Consider the following 15,016-nt stretch of genomic DNA (forward strand, 5'->3'; position numbering starts at 1 on the left):
TTAATAAAGACGATGGGGAATGACAGAGGGTTACCGCAACTGTCGATGTCTTTCTCTTTCGTCCTGTCGTCATCGTCACAACCACCGCCGATTTCCATAAAATAATTTGTCGAATGCTAGCGTGATTTGCGGCGCAATGTGTATACACGCGACGAGCGAGTGTGATTGGGAAGAGGAAGAGGCGCTATTTTCTGCAGCCCTTTAGGGAGCACGACTCAGCCCTTTGGGGAAGGTGAGGGGGACGTAAAGAAGAAATAAAAAAAAAGAGAAGAGAGACAGAAGCTCGAGCCGATTGCAGAGCCCGGCACCGTTAGGTACCGCTGTCTGTAATAGCCAGGCGACGCATTAACAATTTACGCGACAGCCCCGTATCCTCCAGGAACGTAAGAAGGTGCCTGAAGGCGGAGCCGTGATGCCGGCCAGGATACAGCAGCTGGGATGCCGAGACCGCTCGGAGATCGAGGCGTCGGAATGAGACGTGGAGAGAAGCCCTCGCTTTATAACTCGCACTTTTCTCGCGATACGAGGGAAGCGGAGGGCACTGTTGCGTTGACTTCCTCGGATTCGTCAATTGCAATACCTACCACTTAGAAGCTAATTAGAAATTTCGAATTTGTTGCGCGAGCTGCGTCGGTTTCTTTAAATGACTGAACTGAGCTCACCCATTCCTGACAGCGGCGACCGGATTTCAGTGGGAAGCAATGACGTGTGTGTGTGGGTGTGTGTAAGAAGACCATTTAAGCCTGCAGTGCTCTACCCTTAAAAACGTAATAATAAGAAATAAGTGGGTGGTGTGCTTTTAGCATTGCGCATCGGCAGCGGTCACGGAAGTGTATATGCATTGCGCATGCGCACTGAAGCCCCTCCCCCTCCTCCCTTCCCCGTCTTACCACGCGTCGCACCGCGCTAGCCGCTCTTCTCTGCACACAGGGAACGAGCATCGTTTCGTGTCGTTCCGCTGGGCGACTGCGCGAAGTAAGCACCCGCCCTCGCAAACAAACAAACAAACAAACAAAAACGCTCGGGCACGATGGGCACGACGCACCGTTGACCGCAGCGCCGCTTCGACTCGAGGCGTGAAGGAAACGGTAAATCAGTCGCGCTTCGACGCTGCTGCCACCGACGCGCCAGTCACGCTTTTGAGCCGCTGGCCGAGCGCGGCGCCACCTTCGCGCTGCTAATGTGCGAAGCGTCACGGCGGCCCGCGCTGCCGAGCTGTTGCCACTCGGGGGCGCATTCTTCATCCGAGGTAAACAAAAACGCCTCCCGCGGAGAAGCAGCGGCCGTCGTCTCTGTGCCACTTTGTATCGGTTCCCTCGCGGATTTGTGCGCTTCTTCGAAAACCGTGCAGTGTCGCTCTCGGAGCTGCGAGAAGCTGCCCCGGGGCGTCGGTGCTTGCGCGGCGGAAAATAGCTCCTTGCTTGATGGGCGGAGAGCGAGCCAGGGGCTTAGTTCACAGCAAACGGGGGACACCCCGAGAATGCATTGCCGCGTACACCGCTGTCCCGAACCGAAGCGAATTTGCGTAGATGTGCCAGCGTATTGCGTTCGCTCATTTCTGTGACGTCGTGGCAGCCGCGAACTCACCTCACTATTGCTCTCTCTCTCTCTTGCACCGAATTCTTCAGTTGTCTACGAGTGTTTTAAGCTTTATCTATAGTTCGTCGGAGCTATTTCTCATTGGTTGATCGGCTTCGCTAATGTTATGTTCGTTTTCACAATTGGCTGGCACAAATCCTTGTCGCCACATCGTGCATTGCTTTACTTCTTATGGGTGAACGCTGTTAGTGGAGATCTGGAGAAAAGAAAACGCGCAGTTTCTCATTAGCGAAGAAAAGGTAAATGAAGTACGGCTGTAGGTTGCGCTGTTAACTTCACGACCACTCAGGTCGACAACTTCGGAATAAACGCCTCTCTTGTACGGAGACTTTGTCCGTCCCCTACAAAGAACCCTGCTTTCCCTATTTTATAAACCCTCGCGTTTAGCTCATTGTTATCAGAGGCCGCCTTCGAAAAGAAAAAAAAAAACAGGTCCCTTCAATTCTTAGACCCGAATCAGTTATTGGCCATTCGCTTTCTCCAATCATATTTGCTATCGCGATTGGCTGGAATTTGGACTTTCGAATTCGCTGCAACTTAGGAACTGCCTCGTGAACGTCGTCACCAATGCGATTGTGAGGGTGGAGCGTCTAATCGGAATGCTCGCGCGACTACATATCTCGAATTTCGCGCGAGCGCCAGCGATCCATATGAAATGTATTTGGCGACGGGTGTTTAAGTACCGGTCCTACTTCGACGGTGCGATTAGATTCGACTATCACCAATCGTGCTTGCCGCTATCGTCGCTTTAGCGCGGTGCTTTTCCTTCTGGGTACAGTTTCGATTCATTATTCGTTCATTTGAGCATTGTTCCAACTTACGCCCTTGCACTGCCCTTACTACCCTGATTTTGAGCACGATAACGGGCCACTCGTGCCACAATCCCTCCGTGTGTCTGCATGTACTTCACGTGTCCCTGCGTGTTTCGCGCATTTCCACATTCGGAAAACGTATTGTCATGAGGAGCCAAACCGATAAAAAGTGAGGCACGGTTTTTGTATAGACTATTTATACCCCTGACACACGGGCATAACTAAAGTCCTTTCCAGTAAACCCCTTTTGCTACTCTGAAGGACCCTTTACAGAAAGGAGTTGCGCCGATGACACACGGCACCGCACTGAACTTCTTTAGGTGGTTCTTCAGATGAACGCCGCAAGAAAAATAGCGCTGGCTGTTAAAGCCACAAGAGAGAAAACATTCCTAAAAAGCTGCGCATTTAATCACACTTAGCTACTGTAGAACCTAAAAATACATTTTTTTCATTGTTGATGGCTAATAATGCTTATGGTCGTTTATTTTATTCGCGTTTTTGCGTTGTTAGCAGCCATTTAACTTGGTCCAGCAACTATGTGCAGCCGGTGTTTTACTGTGCGTGCTGTTCATTGGTGATGCCCCCGTTTCTGTCGTCCTTTTTCACGTCTTTGTCGTCCCTTCCTTTGTGCGCGCAGGCGTAACGCGTTTTATTCAATATGTTATTCCAACAACTGTGGTTTCTTCTGGGTATTTCCTGCGGCCGCTGATTGTGCAGTCTCCATCTCGCGACGTGAACACACCACGTACGCGCAGCAAACAACGACGACACTGCCGGAATTCAATATGGCGGCACTAGCGACGTTATGCGAGCGTTTGAGAGTATAGCTAGAGGAAATCTTCACTATTCGACAAATTATATTACCGCCAACAATTAAAACATTTTCGCAAGATAAAAAAATACCTATGGGCACCATAGTTGTGTGGCAGGTTTCCATCTATTGACGAGTTGTGCACGCTGTGTGCGACAGTAGGTCCTTTTCCGCTCGAAAAGTAGTTGCACGATCTCCTTTTCCGAAAAGGAACTTTGCCGTAAAGGAGATACTCCTTTGTCATGTGTCACTGCACTTAAACGCCTTTCCGGTAGATGTCCCCTTACCTAAAGAACTTTAGTGTGCCCGTGTGTCAGGGGTATTACACAGGTAGAGAGGTATAGCCTAGTTGGCCGACCACGTGCACCGTTCCGACGATCATCGCCTTCTTCGATACTCCAAGAAGGCTCTTCGCAACTGTATTAGAGAGTTTTAGATTAGCGGACGCAAGCCCGCCTCCCGACGCAAGAATTAGGGCCCACGATACTGCGCATGCGCAGAGCCCTACGTCTCGGTCTGCGCATGGGCAGTGCCGTCGCCCCTAGTCCTTGCGCATACGCAAGCCGCTAGCGTCCCCTGATCTAAAGCTCTCCATTAACTATAGAACACCAATACGTTTTCGCTTGCTGCTCTGAAGCAATGCACTTCGCTGGTTGAGGACATGCTGCACGGAATTACAGAGACTGCGCCTAATCGCGAGCGAGCCAGGCATCCGCTGTGCATTACTCGCTGCTCGCGCTTTGCTAAATAACGCGGCGCGCTTGGCTGCGTGGCTTCGGAGGTGTCCGTTCCCGGGCGACTGCACCGCTGCTGGTGCTGCTGCTGTTGTTTTCAAGCTGTTTGTCGCGCATGCTTGTATGCGTGTGCAAATGAGAGGGGTAATGAGCAGCTCCACATGTTGTTAAAGCCGTTAGCCTGCAGACCGTGTCTCGGTATGCAGGCTATAACACAGCCGGCGAGCGTGCGTGCGCGCGGGACTTAATTGTACGGGGGAGGAGGGCATTTCCAGCGAGTCTCGGAGAAATTTGTCCTCGTGACGTCCAAATTGCGGGCGCATTTGTTTACCGGATTTATTATTATGACACCACTGGTTCTCTCTTAACTATGTTTACGTTAAGCAGTGATAACTTCATTCGGGTGCCCAGCCGAGGCCGTATCGAGAAAATGAATCGTACAGACAAAATCGTATACCTATGCCCGTATTCAGAGTAGGTTCTTATGGTAGAATTGTTAGTAAGAACATTTTCTACCCAAATTTGACGCTGGAGATAATGGCGAAGGTGGATAGCTAACGGCAAATTTTACTTTCGAACGATAAGCCCTGTGAAGAGAGAGTTGTGCGCAGGCCTCACCACGTGACAATAGTTCTAGCCTGTCCAGGTGCGTATAGCAGTTTACGGAGTGCCGTAACACCGAGTAAGTGAACAGCAGCAGCAGCGATGGTAGTGACATCTTGCGTTGGTTTGCTGAGCCACAAAGCTTCGGGCACGCTCTTGTGTTTCCCGATCTCCTACTCGGATAAAGACAAATATAGCCACCATACCTTCATGACTGGAACTCACCCGGCACAATTACGTCAGCAGTTTCGTTGCGCATAACCTGAGATTTCAAGAATTTCCGTCGCGGAACTCAACGCCGCAAGACGGTGCCGCCAAAAGTGCTGTTTAACGTCTACCTCTTTCATACTCCACTATATTCCACTAATGGTAATACGCGTATGAACGCGGTGAATGTCCTAATAAGCGTCACACGGACCATTTGTCCTGCAGCAGCAGCATTTTTATATACCACGTCTTGTTAGAATGTGGCCATTGCGAGTCCTTGCAGTCCTTGTCCCTTGCGAATGTGTCCCTTGCGAGAATGTGTCCCTTGCGAGAATGTGTCCCTTGCGAACGAGTCCCTTACGATCTCTTTGAGTGTGTTTTGCCCCTGACATGGCCCCAGCTCTATTTCTCGACAGCGGATCATCTACACCTTAGCAACCGCTTCTCGATTCGCGCACGGAGAACGTGAGTCCTTCTTTAGTTCATCCTACAGGAAGCGTCGCATCTGCCGGTCCCGAACGACCGTGGCTCAAGTAGGCTGTGTAATACCTCTACAGCGTTTACTCGCCTCCTTGTTGTCGGTCCTTTTGTTTCCGCGCACTCGACTCCCCCCCTCCCCCCTCGCACTACAGCGTGGACCGTGTACGTATAGAGAAGTCACCTCGCAGCCTGCAGTGACTCGAGTGTACGTGCCACGCGAAAGCGCAACCACGTGTACACTCTGTACGTGCCTCTCAAAAGCAAGCGGCGCGACGGTGTTCCGACAGTACACCGTTGGGGGGGGAGCTCGTATACGTGTGCGGGCACGGCCGACACGCTCCTGCCCACCGTGCACGTGCAGCAGCAGCAGCAGCCGGCAGGCAGGCGCACACCGTCCCCGAGACAAAAGGCGAGCACGCGCCCCCAGCGCTCGAAGCGTCCACGCCCAACGGGAAGGTCACGGCGGCGGTGCGCGCGCGCCAGGCGGAGGAGCCATCGACATCGACTTCTCTCGCTCCAGCGGCGGCCCCTATCTGGAACAAAGGTCGCCGCCGCTGCCGGCCTCCCGCCATGCGCGCCACGAACCCGGCCAATTACTCTTCCCGGCTGCGTGCGTTGCCGCACTGGCCGCGTGTGTGTGTGTGTGTGTGTGTGCGCGCGTGTGCGTGTGTGTGTGTGTGTGCGCGCGCGCGCGCGCGCGCGCGTGTGTGTGTGTGTGTGTGTGTGTGTGTGTGTGTGTGTGTGTGTTTGTGTTTGTGTGTGTGTGTGTGTGTGTCGTCTGGTTCCACCGGCCCTCTACCTCCTCTCTCGTATATTGTCCTCGAAGGGGGCGGGGGAGAGGCAGATAGATACTTCACACCGCGGTGACCGTAACACCGTTGACAGCGCGCATTCGTACGTAATATTTGTACGTTTATGTGTACTCGGTTATATAAGCGCGAAAGGAGACGCATGTAAATGCTCGCCGGCATGGATGTCGTTGCACGAAAGAATCATCGTTATCGCTATAGTAATTGTTGGGGACATTTATCGTAGCGTCACCGTTAGCCGTTACCGCTATTGTCGAATGCGCATGTGCGGTCGAACTGTACCGCTATGCTAAATTGCCCTCTTATTGCCGTCATACAATGATCATAAGTGCCATGCTGCATTCGCAATAATTATATAATTTTTGATACTACATGCTTCTGTTGATGGCAGGCACTGCAAGCGGAGTATGATGTGGTTTATGTACTGAAGGCGCCTGGAGATAAAGAGCACAAGCACCCGACTTGTCGAGTGGGGAAAATGAAGTGGCAGGTTGTTGTGTCTGTGTGTGTGTCTGCTCGTTTGCGCACGGGCCGGGGGAGGGACGAGAATTCCTGATATAAAATGCATCACTTTATTACCGAGTGAACGAGCACAACGAACGTACAAAATCGACAGAACTACCTTAATCGAGGTTACAACGCGCAGCAGTTGTACTCAAGATTCAACATTCGTGTGGCTTACTTTACCGTTTGTAAACGTATAAGCCTTACAGCTGTTGCGCACTCTAAGTGGCGAGGGAAGAGGCTTCGACTGATGGACGACTTCTTCGTGAGGCGATTAATGTCGGCGTGTGGAGGTGAACCCGCAGGTCTGTGTTCCGGTTCAAGGCCCCACCGCTACATGTGGGCACAGTCGCCGGTAGGTCTGCGTCCCCCGCAAAAGAGAGCCAGTGGTTGCGAAACGGAGGAGGTGCTTGGTGCACTGGAGTACGCGTGCGTAGAACAGCAGGGGGGCAATAGCGATATGCTAAAGCTGTTAGAATGCCGGACGCCACTGTGGGACGACTCAATTTGTAGTCGGCTCACGGGGAGAGACCTAGAGAGAAGGAGAAAAAGCAAGAAGGCTCATGAGCACCGAACGTTGAGCAAACATTAGAGAACCTCGGGTAGTCAGAAAGTGTTCCGGAAGATGCAGGCTACGGCATTTCATGGACTTTGTGTTACTTTGATTAGTTGAAATTGATCCTGCCGTCTTTTCAATGTTCTTCTATGGTGCTTTTTTCCCCTAAGTGCTGGAAATGTTTCAAATGCATCCGTTCTATCTAGCCCAGCTTTCTGCGTTATGGCATCAATCAATCAATCAATAAATAAAATACTTCATTGAAGAGAGCGAGGTTTCAGGGCAAGCATATCAAGCGGATAGATGGGTACCTAGGGTGTCACAGAAGCGTTTCTTTGTAAAAGAAAAAAGGTAGGCAGGTGAGCCGGAACAACGTCCGGTTTGCGACCCTACATCACGGGAAGGGTGGGAGTGGAGAGGGGGTGTAGGTAAGAAGCACGTACTAAATAAAGGTCCTTGCTTTGCGTGGCAAGCGTTACGCCTCACAATTTCCAGGCGCCACGTCTCAAACCGTAAAGGGATGAAACGCCGAAACAGAGTAAGGTTCGGCGTCGGGAGTCTCCTATCTCCGTTCTTCCAGCAGCGGTGACTAGAGGTTTCAAAACCAAGCTACACGCGGTACCTCTACCTGGCTGGCTCTTAACAAACACTAGGGAAAAACGGGGCGTGCAGGAAGCGTGGGCGCAGCAGGCGCCCTTCCGCCTACGCGCCCGTGCAGCGTTGTCTCTCTCATCGAGATACCGCAACTCGCGGTGTGCGAAGCAGTGCGGATTAGCCGGAAGAGATGCAACGCCACTGCGCTGGCTGGCCATTCAGATGCAACCAGCGGCCGCCCCCCTCCACCCTTTCGCAGTGCCCCGAAGAGGGGAGGGAGAACGCGTTCACCGACAGCCTGCTGTGCGAACACGCTGACGCACTGTTGCGCTAAAAAAGCGTGCAGTGTTGGGAAAGCTACGGAGTCGTCTCAAAGTCGGCTCGGGATTGTCAAGCTTGCTTCGCGCGGAGGAACTGCGGTATACGGGAATATGGCCGGGGCGGCGCTGTGGCCCGAAGATATGACTAGGAAATACGTCTATGCGTCAATACGTCTATGCCACTCGAACGAACTGGGCTTCAGTATGACTAGACTCTGAATTCTACAGTCATCAGTTCGGCGCGAGCGTCTTACATGTACTATTCTAAGCAAAAAAAACGCAGTGTAATATATTATAGCTCATTACGATGCGTCCGCAACCCCGTAACAACCGAGCAATATTAGCTAGCGTTAGATTAGGGGACGCAAGCCGCTTGAGTCCCCTAATCTAAAGCTCTCTATTACCTGTATACGCAATAGTAAAATTCCGCCACATTGTAATTTCTGATAGGCCGTAAAAACCTTATTAATCGTCGCCATCACTTCTGGTACACATATGGTGAGAATTCGCCGGTGGTCAGTCGGGCGGTAAAAAAACCCCAGCGGCCGCTTTCTTTCGACTTTGTCATTGTACAGGGTCGTTTCCTCTCAAGGGGAAACACCTGTTTATTATTCCTATTATTGAAGCCAGTTGTGACTTCAGAATTTCTTCCTCTTTGTGGGGTAAACGTGCGTTGTACGACGCCTAGTACGCATATCTATTGAGGAAAGATTAGTATGCGGGATTACGTCTCATAATTTGAGGTTCGAGAAGTGCTTGAAAACTAATGAGTTGGTTCCGCTGTAAACAGGCTCCTCTGCACATTGTTTTTGTAAAATCTGAGCCTGTGGGCCGTGGCTACAAGTCACTATCGCCTTATAGTTTCTCCCCAATATTACTATAGGTAACTCTGACTTTGCGATCAGTCAGTTGTCGTGAGAATTATGGACATTCTTGTCTAATCTTCGTGCTTCTTTCCTTGAACGTTCTCGTGGTTTCATTTTTATTGCGCTTTGTCTTTCTAAATTCCCAAGATATCGTATTTTCTTAACCCATTATTACAATAGCTATCTGCAAAAATGTGGTATCGTTGCGAATTACAATTATAACGCAATATTTCGCTGAATGAAATCAATTTGCAAACGCACAATGTTGTGTCAAGCCAGGACAATGCTTAGGCATATCCATGCACCTAGTTTTGTACGGTCTTGAAGGGCAAAAGCAAATCAAGCTAGGATCCTCCAATCACAAGTGGCAGAATTCACAAAGTTTTTCCTTTCGCGAGTGCTTTTAGCAGTGGCCGGCCGTCATCGCTGACAATACGTTTACCAACCAGATCGACTCAAATTTGCACCTCCTGAGAATTCTAGCGCGAGATTCTCTCCGTAAATGCCGGCCAGTGCAAACCACGTGTCATACCCACATCATTCCCACGCTGGCTGAACCGCCGTCCTTACAGCTTCCGTAGACACTAGCGCCGTATATCCCTCTAGCGATTGCTGTAGGAACCCTCTCACGGGCTTTCGATGCGCTGCACTGTTCTTGCACGGTGAGCATATCAGCAGAGCGACCAGAGGAAGAGCAGAAGGCAGCCCAGGGAGGCGGCGGCCGCGAACATGGCGGCGAGTGAGCGATGTCGATGGCGATCGGCATGCGGGGTGCATCGCCGCGCTGCCCTTCCCTAGGGCGTCGCCCCGAGTGTTTTTCTCGGAGCGGCGGCCATTTATTCCTGCGCGCCGATTTTTAACCTGCTGTGAGCGCGCTTCGCTTCCTCCTCTGCCCGCGCTTCGCAGACGGACGGCCCCGCTTTTTGCTTCTCCTCCTTCCTCTTCTGCTGCTTGTTGCTGGCCGCGACCAGCGTTCTCGCTCTCCTCAACTCAGGCGACGCTGCAAAGGGGGGGGGGGGGGTGCAGAGAAGAAAAAATACAAAAAGACGCACGCTTCCTACGGAACGGCGAAGGCGCGATGTCCACATTTCGAACGGCGAGCTTGCTTGCGATCTGCGTGTCGTGGCTTTGTGGATGTGCCGTCGTTCACTGTCGGCGATGCTGTTAATTGCTTTCTTTCTTCCTTTCTTCTCCGTATTTTCTTTTTTTTTTCTTTCGTGAGGGACAACCGTGAGCTTTCGTGAGGACCACAGGCTCGCGCCTAAATGTAAGAGAAAAGCCATCTCCCCCGACGCGTCCACGGACAGAGCGGACGCTCTTCGCGCACATCCGTTTACCGCCCACTTGGTAAACAAATCAATTGCGCGCACTCTCTGCTAAACAGAGCTTCCGATCCGTCCCGCGAAGCCTCGGGTAAATGACAACGTGGGTAGTTGGAAACGTGTCAGAAACTCGTTTGGAGATTGTTCGCGGTCCTGGTACGACTAGTCGTAACGGTCTGTCGAATGGTTTACGCCTGCGTGTACGTTTGTCGTTCTAATGGCCGAAAACGAATATGAAGGCTTTACCTCGAGGCTTTCCTCGGAGTACTGCACTTGCCGGATTGTGAGGAGGAGAGAGAGACAGAGAGAGAGGTTGATGAAATTAATTAAGGTTAACTGGAATAAATGTCCGGTTGGCTACCCTGCAACGAGGGAAAGGGTGACAGCTGCTAGAGGCGCACCTTCGGCCCTCTAGGTGGCGTTGGCAGGGCTCGTTCTCGTCGCCTTGTCGCGTGCCCGGTGTGTTCCGTTTTCCCTAGAATCAACGGTGCGTGGGATGGGAAAAAGATGTCGCCTAGCAAGCACCGCCGTTTGCACTGTAACTTCTTTTTTTTTTCGCATTTCGTAGTCGACTGCACTGCAATACCTCCTACAGTACGTGTCTGCTTTGCTGTTGCCTACATTTCTTCCTCTGTTTTCTTTATTTCTCTCTTCTTTCTGATTCGCTCGCATTTTGCAGTGCGCGTAAAGAAAACAGGCTAGAACGACAGCTCCTCAAACAGGCAGAGCCGCAAGGACTACACCGAGAGTTGAAAGTCATTTAGACTGTGCAGAGCGTTCTTTCTTTTCGTATGATTTTTGTAGTAGCAAGACCCTAACAGAATTGCCGAATGTAGGTTACCCTACTGCGTTCTTTCGTTCAGACTTTGAGATTTTTTTTCTTCTTCGTCGCAGACACAAGGAGGATTTGTTCAGCACCTTTTGGTGTTTGGATCTTCAAATGTGGATACTATATTGTTCAAAAGCTGACTGCGGATGTTGCTTGCCCTATGGATTGATCAGTTCTTAATTTTTTTCACGGAAACTCGAGTACAGTACATGTTGCCCCCTCCTTTCTACTGCTATACTTACTTTACTCAAACTCGTCTTAGCCGAATATTGGAACTTCATTCAACTGAACTTCGCGACGCTTAGTATTTTCTAGAAGGAAAGCGAGACAGCTCTATCTTGCACATCGATGTAAGATTGTCATCGTCATCATTATCGTCAGTGAACGTCGTCGTCGTCACCGTTGATGGCCATCATATCTGGGTCCACCGCAGGCAGAAGGCCTCTCCCAGCGTTTTCCCATTACCCCTGTCTTGCGCCAGCTGACTCCTATCTTTCGCCTCCAAATTTCCCCAATTCGTCACACCAACCAGCTTCTCTTCCGTCCTCTACTGCCTCTCCTTTTCTCTTCGCACACATACATGTAAGGCTTAGTGCAGACAACCGGTGTTCTATAGAAACCCGGCTGTCTTTCCACCGCATTCCACAGCCAGCCCAACTCCCATCTCTTCCTCCTATTGTCGACTAGAATATCGGCTAACTCGGTTCGCTCTCTAATACACACCGCAGCATTCATGAAGCAAACGTGAAGTTACGCTTCAACGTTTTTCGTCCCATCGCGCCCGTTGCACACGGTCCTTAACTTGTTCTCAAGCTTCTTTTTTAACCTCAGAGTTTGCGCCCCCTGTGTTAGTGCCAGTGGAAAGCAGTGATTGCACATCTTTGTTTTCAAGCATAGCTGTAAGATGCCGGTGTGTGTCCCGACTGTGGGTAATTGGCCTAGACACACGTTCCCTCGCACGTAAATGTCGAAAAGAAGGAAGGACATTGGATACTACTATGTTAATTTCTTTATAACAAGGATATTAGTAGTACCTATTCTATAATACAGAGTTCCAAAATTTATATAAATGAGTGCTATTCATTTAATATCGTATCTTTAATTTACAAATTTCTCTATGTTTTCTACCCTCGTTTTTTTTTTTTCCTGCCACCGCCCGATTCCAGGCCGACCCGCCGTATTTATGTTCAAGTTATAGTTATATTTGCATATATATCTTGCAAGTTATATTTCATTACGCCCCACCTACCCACTGTCTTATGACGGACGTTGTCTACCGAAGTACGCGTTGATATACCTATGCAGATCATCGGTTGGTATGGTGAGCCAGCCAATGATCGATAGCTTTGGAAGGCACCGCCTCGACGGCATGTGATTTGCATATGGCTAGAACTGCTACTCGGCATGGATACGCACAAACAGATAGATTAATTGAAGCTCTACAGCCGTGTCTGAGAAGCCAGGTAAGAAGCCATCCCTGGAAAGCTCTCCAAAGGAATTTCGGTTGACCGAAGCCGCGGGCTTCCAGATTTCATTGAAAGCACGTTGAAGAACCCCGAATATCGAAATGTCATTTTCAATGCCGTTTGAAGGCCTTTAGACTTGACTCAGTTCTTAGAGATCCAGGAGTATCATTTGGCGATAGTGTCACAGTGTAAAGGCGAGGCACAATCCAGGGCAATCCAGTTCGCTTAGCGTATTTTATGTGGTATTCCTTGTCCTTTACTCATTTCTTGTTTGTTTGTTTATTGTGACATTTGTTTTTGCCCGTTATAGGCAATGCTTTGTTTTCAACCTGTGAAACGTAATGTTGCCTTACAGTCCTTGAAAGTGTTTTGTCAGGGCTTTGGGATTATCGCTTGAAAACTTCAGATTCCACCCCTCCCCCCTTTAATGTTGCTATGGGATTCATGAGTTACCACATTCCCGAAATTGATGAGCAGGAGGATAAAAGAAAATCAATGACGAGCCTGGCGATGTAGGGTAATTTAATGAAAAGGGTTGCACGGACTGAAGTGTTCCTCTATTGTCTACTACAAGGCGTTGCAATAGCCGTTCGCCGAGTTGATTCAACCGAAATGTTTCTGCTTCTTCTGAAGCTATTTTCGCTCAAGTCGCATTTCTCAAGCAGCAGTAACTGATCGTACGAGAAGCACTTCCCGTTGTGAGTGTGTGCCGTTTCAGAGCTATTGGTCGCCTCAGTTAGTCCAAACAACCGAATGGAAGTTGCAGGACGAGTTTAACCGGAGCCTTACAATCGCAGTGACAAGTCCTCTATATGGTTGATTTAGTTCGGATCCGAGGAACACTTGACGTTACTTATGTATAAGTTGCAGCTGGGTCTTTCCTTTGTTTGTTTTCGTAGCGTGAAAAAAAGGCACGCCAAATTGACCAGAACAACTGATGTGCTCTAGCTTTAACAGGTGTAATAGTCGACTTCGATCCTGAAGGCCGACCGTTTGTCTAATCTCGGTCAGTGTGGTTAGGGGCTGCAAGCATGTTTGGGGCCAACAACTAATTTCGCGGAAGTATGTAAATCATAACCGTTCAAGGACCGCAACGTCCGCGTGCAACGCAATTGCGCTCGCACTATACACGTGCATGCGTTGGCCTGCTTTCAATCAAGCGTGCCTTGTAACACGCGGGCCACCGCTTCGTAAACGTTCCGAGCTCTGAACCCCGACCGACTTTCGTGAAATTCCTTCGTTTCCGTACTTCTTTTTCTCTTTCTTGTGCTTGTCTTCTTTTGCGGACCATTGTTTTTCCTCGCAAAACGCCAACCAGGAATTAGTGTAACACGTGGTCTGTTTGTTCTTCGGCGTTTTTCCCAGTCCCGTAATCACTGAGCAATGTTTGAACGGCGAAGCTAGGGAGAGAAAGGCAATGTTTGTGGCTTCTTTCGGAAGAGGAGGGCTTGAAATGCGCGTGACTGGGTCAGGCGGGCCTGCGGAAACTGGTCGCGGCTTTATTATTTCTCGCATGCACGTGGTCCACCGTGTGGAACACGGAGCGAACGCAAGCTTTAGGGAGCTTCGCCTGTCATCCCGTCATCCGCGCGTTTCGGTCGTGGCGGTCGAAAAAAAGAAGAGAAAAACGCTGCTTTTGTTCAATCGCCGACCCGTTAGACTGTCTCGCACGCTCGGCCCCTTTAATGTTTCCCCGTGTTCTTGTTTTCATTAGCTTTTTCTTTTCATCTTTCTTTTTTTTTCTTAGCTTTCACGCGGTTTGTCCTAAGCGCGTTTTGCATGGAGGGACGCACGCACCTAGAGAACGCGGGGACGGGTGAAGAGGTCGTGGGATGTAGCATTTTTTGTTCACAAGCACTTTGCGGTGGGACGTTCTGTTTCTTTCTCTGTCAACCTGTCCATGCGTGTGAGCGCGCGCGCTATTTAAAATCAAAACCTGCCGTTGACTATAGTCTAGTTTGTCGCTGCTGAAAACAGAAGCGCAATGAGACACGACGGGTTAACCTCGTGATCGACTCGCGGCCTCCCTTTTGGCCGCTCGCGTTCTCTGCGCACCGTTTACGGCTCTATGGCAACTACTGTGCTCCTTTTAATTAATGGACAACGTGTGACTTAATTGGATTTGGAGGAGTGGTGACGCGATATTTTCTATTGTCCGTCTTTATGTGTTGAGTCGAGGTCCTAGACATCGAAATAGGAGAAACGGTGGCGAGACGCTGAACGTCTCCAAACAAGTTGCTTCAACGGCTTTTCTACGAACCACTGTGTCGGTGTCACTTTTCAGGCGGTGCCTGTGTCGTGACGTCATGAAGCGAACAGTGGTCGCGTGCACTAGAGGGGCGGGACATAGCGACGTTGGCGACGTCCTGGATCTCCCTCAGTCTCTCTCAGTCGTCTGCTATGCAGTTACATCCTTCCAGAAGGAGCAGACGGCGTTTATCGGCGAAAGAGAACGAAATTGCATTCTAAAAAAAAAATTGAGAAGCCATTTCACTCTGTCAACG

General features: G+C 50.2%; 1 protein-coding gene and 1 long non-coding RNA gene across 7 annotated transcripts in view; one reads left to right on the plus strand and one right to left on the minus strand.

Moving 5' to 3' along the window:
• The window catches only part of TfAP-2 (transcription factor AP-2), a 302,474-nt gene that overhangs the window by 190,158 nt on the left and 97,300 nt on the right, over positions 1–15,016 (plus strand). The gene's annotated exons all lie outside the window — the stretch shown is intronic.
• LOC139060847 (uncharacterized) lies at positions 6,605–9,709 on the minus strand. The gene is made up of 2 exons (XR_011515068.1): positions 9,428–9,709; positions 6,605–7,091 (listed from the first exon to the last, which is right to left on the minus strand). It is a non-coding gene; the product is annotated as an uncharacterized lncRNA (long non-coding RNA).

The sequence above is a fragment of the Dermacentor albipictus genome, chromosome 6 (assembly GCF_038994185.2).
Source record: "Dermacentor albipictus isolate Rhodes 1998 colony chromosome 6, USDA_Dalb.pri_finalv2, whole genome shotgun sequence".
Taxonomy (NCBI): domain Eukaryota; kingdom Metazoa; phylum Arthropoda; class Arachnida; order Ixodida; family Ixodidae; genus Dermacentor; species Dermacentor albipictus.